At 41.5% G+C, this 5,342-nt stretch overlaps 1 protein-coding gene across 1 annotated transcript in view; it reads right to left on the bottom strand.

Moving 5' to 3' along the window:
• The window catches only part of LOC104495831 (DENN domain-containing protein 1A-like), a gene marked incomplete at its 5' end in the record, with an annotated part of 111,914 nt that overhangs the window by 61,069 nt on the left and 45,503 nt on the right, over nucleotides 1-5,342 (bottom strand).

Genomic DNA, 5,342 nt, shown 5'->3' with positions numbered 1-5,342 from the left:
AGGGAAAGAATCTTATGTTTCAGTTCCAGAATGTAGAGAAACTCAGTTTATCTCCATTTTTATCACACAAACATCAGGTTTTACACATTGTCAATATCAGCGTTCTCTACTCCTATCTGTTAGCAGAGCCACCAGAGTGAGATTTAGTAATCACCACCATTTAGGCACTACTAGACTGGCTATACAGGAATGTATCTGAGAGTTGACAGCACTTGAACAGGAAAAAAGTACAGATGGGTGGGAGGAAATTCTTATTAAATACGCATCACTGCTAACTTCAACAGGAGCCCCCCAAAATTGCAAGTAAATCAAAAGGCTTTATTTTCTATACTTGTGCTCACTGTCTCCCCTACAGTTCGGGGTCGTTTGCCTTTTTTTATTTTTAAGTTTGTACTTGTGTAATATAAGCATTAGTGATCTTTTTTTTTTTCTTTCTATCCAGATTCCTGAAGCCCTGCCCTATGGAGACAGCTCTGGTGAAAGGGAAGGGTCTGCTTTGTGTACAATGTGTACCTCTAAAATACACACGCAGGAAAAAAAGCAGCTATGGAGAGGAAGTAACTGGGATGTGGCAATTACTGGGAGCTGGAAATAACTATTTACTTTTCCTCTGAATAACTTAAAAGAGTAATTCACCATGGCAACAATCATACTTCATAGAAGATAGAGCACTGAATGCTACAAAGCCTTTTCAGAATGAATCACCACCCGTATGCAGCATGCACTATTTTATGTTACTGCACACATATTCCAACAAAATTTCCTTTTGGACTCATCTGGCATTTGCTTTTTCACTCGGCACCACGCATCGTCTACTCTTCTGACTTCTGTCCCAGTCAGATCTCATGGATCTGGAATTGTTCAAGGAATTTATAGCGTTAGTCTGGGCAAGAGATTTGACATGAAGTAATTAATACCGTGGCCGTCTGTGGCATCATCACACTGCTGCTTTAAGGTCTGCCTGAGGAATACATCAGTTGGACTTACTGATATGGTGTTATGTACGAATCCGTAAAGCAAAAATCCTTAGTGGTGTGAAAAATCAAAATAGGTGAATAAACTGTCCTCTTAAAACTCTTTTAAACTCTCCCCCTGTTGTAGGAGCCCTAAATACCTATGGGACTAATCTTTACCTTCCTTGGTCATGAACTGAACCAGAGGTAAAGAACAAAAGCTTTCTTACAAAGCACACACAGTTCTTGGCAGCAAAGACACGATGCCAGAGCAACAATAATTCTTTAGGATAGGCAGCTACAGTACCCTGGGTAATAAGAACCCGTTCAGAGCTCATATGAGGAACAAGATTGATGACATGGTAAGCATAATACTTGGGATAGCAGGGAATTGCAACTGTGCAAGTGAAGTTGTGGAAAAATATTTACTTCTGTAGAAGTAAGACAGTGATTCAGTGGCTGCAGCAGTGTGTTGATACCGAGAACAGGACCAGCTGCTTTACCCACCCCTCTCCTCGGTGCGCCCTGCACGCTCGTCATCAGAGAGACACCAAACTTTACAGGGCCCACGTGCAAGAATTTAGCAATGCAAACCAGCAAAGTTCAAGAGCAAACTACCCACAGGAGCACCTGGACACCAGTACTTCCTTGGGTTATGAATGTTAAAAGTACACCCCCTTAATTATCCATACAAAAAGTAGCAGCACTGCAAAAGAAAAATAAGCACAGAAATGTTCACCTTACAATGTGTTTCCTGGAATCACACAATTGTTTAGATTGGAAAAGATCTTTCAGCTCGTCGAGTCCAACCATTAACTCAGCACTGCCAGGTCACCACCACACCATGTCCCTCAGCACCACATTGACCGGTCTCTTAAGTACCTGCAGGGATGGTTTAAATACCTCCAGGGACAGATTTATAGCAATGAAACACAGACAAAACGATGTGGAAATAGAAATACCTGTTCAGGACATACAGATTTTGAAGGAAAGTGCAAGTAAACAAGCTTTTCAAATCCGTCAGGCTAGGTGGTGTGGTACAGAGCAAAGCTCACTGGAGTGACCACGGATCCAGAGAACAGACTTGGAGAAGACTGTATGTCAAACCTGCTCTTAAGTGAACGTACCCGAGCTAGGTGCAGAAGCACCCCTATAGCTCAGCTAGCGCACAAAGCTAACAAACCTAAACCCACGTGTGGTACTGCATCCCACCCTCCATGCCCCTGCTTCCGCTCAGCCGACACTGCCAGCTTCACCTTCTCACAGGTGTTGGGGTGTTTGTTTCCAACAAAGACAGCCTATGAAAGAAAACCCATTAAATGTTGTCTCTACCCACTAGGTGTCAGCAGAAGAAAGTGCACGGCCAACATCTGCGCTGCCACCGATGCGAGTCCTGTGTCCCCCAGTTACCAACTATTAACTCCTGCAAAACACCTTTACACACGCACTGTAATTAAACAGCTATTTCAGTTGAAGGTGTCCTGGTTTTGTGAATTAAGTATTCAGAAGATAATCAAAACATTGTCTCTGCAAACAGAAAGAAAACCAGGAATTTTAAAAGTCCTTGAAGTGAACAAAACGCTCACACTGGTGTCACTGTTCAGAAAGCAAGTAATATTCATAAAGATAACGACCTGCCCCAACACAGCCAAGCAAACATCCTGCTTCTAACGTCTTGTACTGCACTTAGCAGCAGCAGAGGTTTGAGGAGGCTCCAAGTACGTCACATGTAATGGATACTCCTTAAAACCTGGCTTAATGCAGCTACAGCAAACATGGGCCCACAGGAGGACATGCAACTGAAAGAGCTATTCTGTCACATAAACCTCATGATTAGACTTGCAGACTGTATTATCTGGATATGTTTTTTCATGCAAAAGTTGTAGTTACTGAAGGCCTCAAAGTTTTCGGCAAGAGCCATTCGTTGGCGGAGTCCTAGTTCCTACACACATTACACAACTGCCTGTCTTTAGAGCGAAACCTTCTGAACAGAGTAAGAACTCTCACACTATGCTGAAGTATAATGTGAATTTTGAGTCTGTTCTGTGGCTTCACACCGTTTATCCCAAAAAGTCTATTCCTACCAGATGAGATAGTCTATGAGACTAAATGATGTTACAAGACAAAAACTGACAGGAGGAAAAGCTACTGCCTCTTTGAATTTACTTAGTACAGAAATGTATAATCAGAAATTAAAATTTTAATTTATAAAAGGACTTGGAAAAGAAAGCCCTGAAACTTTCCAATTCATGATTATTAAAACTAGATTTTATGACACATTTATGCAATTATCTTTACAAGTTTTCTTTGATGAATGATAAGCAAACCAAACAACTTCTTCCACTTCCTCAGGTTAGCTCTCCCTCCAAGTTGCACTTTCTAGGGGTGTACCACTGTCAGCCGATTTCAAATGTTCATCTCTAACATTCAGCCTTCAAAATACCAGATGGTATTTCCAGAAAAGCAACTTAAATTTTTAGTTTTCCTCATAAATCCCTTAACTAGTTAATCTCACACACACATCCGGGCAAAGCATACACCGATATCCCAGAGTTGCCTGGCAACTACTGGGAGGAGCATCTGAGAACAAGGAAGCCTGCGCTGATGAAGGGGAGTCAGTGTCTCCCGACGTGCATAAAGGCAGCTGCCAGCCAGAGCGCCTCGCTCCTCTCAGTTTTGTCATTTATGTGGACAACATTGTAAACACCTCCCATTATTTCACCTCAGATGCTTTAACAGCCCGATACTTACACCCAGACATACATACACGAGCCAATACAGTTTATTTTGCGCACAAACGACACGTGGTTCCCCCAGTAACATGTGGAAGGACTTGTGCTGACTTCAAAAGTAATTTTTGAACCCAAAATTCATTCAATATGAATTGTTGGAATTATGTTTATTTGATGGTGATAATTGGACTGTTTAAAATTCAGACTGAGCTGGTTTTTCTCCTTCTGGCTTTAAAAATACCAAGACAAACTACAGTACTGAAGAGACTTCAGTTACTGAAACTCCCTCAACCTCAAGAAACATTATGCCTGTAGTCCAACAGTTCTGGTCTTTTCCTTTAATACCATGATTAAAATTAGATTTATTACTTGTCTGCATGGCAGATCTCTTTGGTCATCCTAACAGAAGAGTGCAAAATGCAACACCTTTCCTGAACTGTGAGCTTTCTCTCTGCCTCCACTCATTTAGCCTCCCCACATACACTCCGAACTCATCTTAGCCTCTCCCAGTGGTATTCAAACTCTCCATCACTACCACCAGTTTTCCGTTCTGCCCCCAAACGCTTGCAGAGGAGGGAAGGTGGTGTTCAGACAAGAGTATCTTTGTCCTGTATAGAGCTCTTCTTGTTAAGCAGCCACAGGTCCAAGCACCAGCAGTTCAAATGAGCCCGTGAACACCGCCGTGAGATTGATCGCTGCATTTGACTTGCACGTGTGTTGGTTCCCCTTGCTTCAGAAACAGGGAACGTAGAATATTTTGGAAATACTCTGTGGATCACTCTGCAGTTAATAGTTTTAATCCCCATATTTCTGAGAAGTATTTCATGAATTTACCTGAATGTCCCTCATGTTATTCACCTTCTCTGCAACTGTCTACCAGCCAAACGTGCACGCTTTAAAAGGAATCCCCAAAGTACACGATAGCAAAGGCAGAGAGGCACAAAACATGTGGAAACACATTAATTTGCCTGGACTGACTCGTACTGAAGTCCATGAAGCTTCTTGCAGCAAGCAGGAACAGATGCCTCACTAGGAGTAATAAAACCCAAGATCAAGTACAGAAAATCCTTCCCCCACTCAGATGGCACTTAATTGTTGCTAAATAGAGATTAGCTCTGAGCCAGAAGCAAGAGATTGCATTTCCTTAACAGAACACGTATTGTCAATAGTTACAACTCCAGACACTCTTCTTATTTCTGTAAATGCACGATTTCTTTACCATTATCTTCTTAAATGCCATGATTCCAGAAGTTTGCATGTTTCTCAGTTAAGCACATATTGTGTAAAAATAATTCTAAAATAATTCAATGAATTCCCAAGTTTTGCAGTGAGAGAAACTGGTCAACTCTGCACTAGTCTTCTATGATCATTATTCTTTTTTAATCATCTTTTCTACCTTAACTGTCTTCAAAACCAAGCAACATCCATACCTTTCCATATGAAGTTTTTTCCCTGTGTGATTTGTCATGCTTGTTGAACCTCCTCTTTTTCTTTTTGTGGAGACTGGACCACCATTTTCAGTACTAGTCACCCAAAAAGTTACAATGCTGCCCTTAGTCAAAGTAGCTTATACTACACTTTGCAGTTTTGTTAGCTTTTTCCCCCGCTACAGCTGCAGATATACATCTTATGCCCAACAATTTCCTACTTACAGGTT

Source organism: Buceros rhinoceros, unplaced genomic scaffold, assembly GCF_000710305.1.
Source record: "Buceros rhinoceros silvestris isolate BGI_N320 unplaced genomic scaffold, ASM71030v1 scaffold7296, whole genome shotgun sequence".
In the NCBI taxonomy this organism is placed as follows: Eukaryota; Metazoa; Chordata; class Aves; order Bucerotiformes; family Bucerotidae; genus Buceros; species Buceros rhinoceros.
This window is presented reverse-complemented; position numbering and strand designations above follow the sequence as displayed.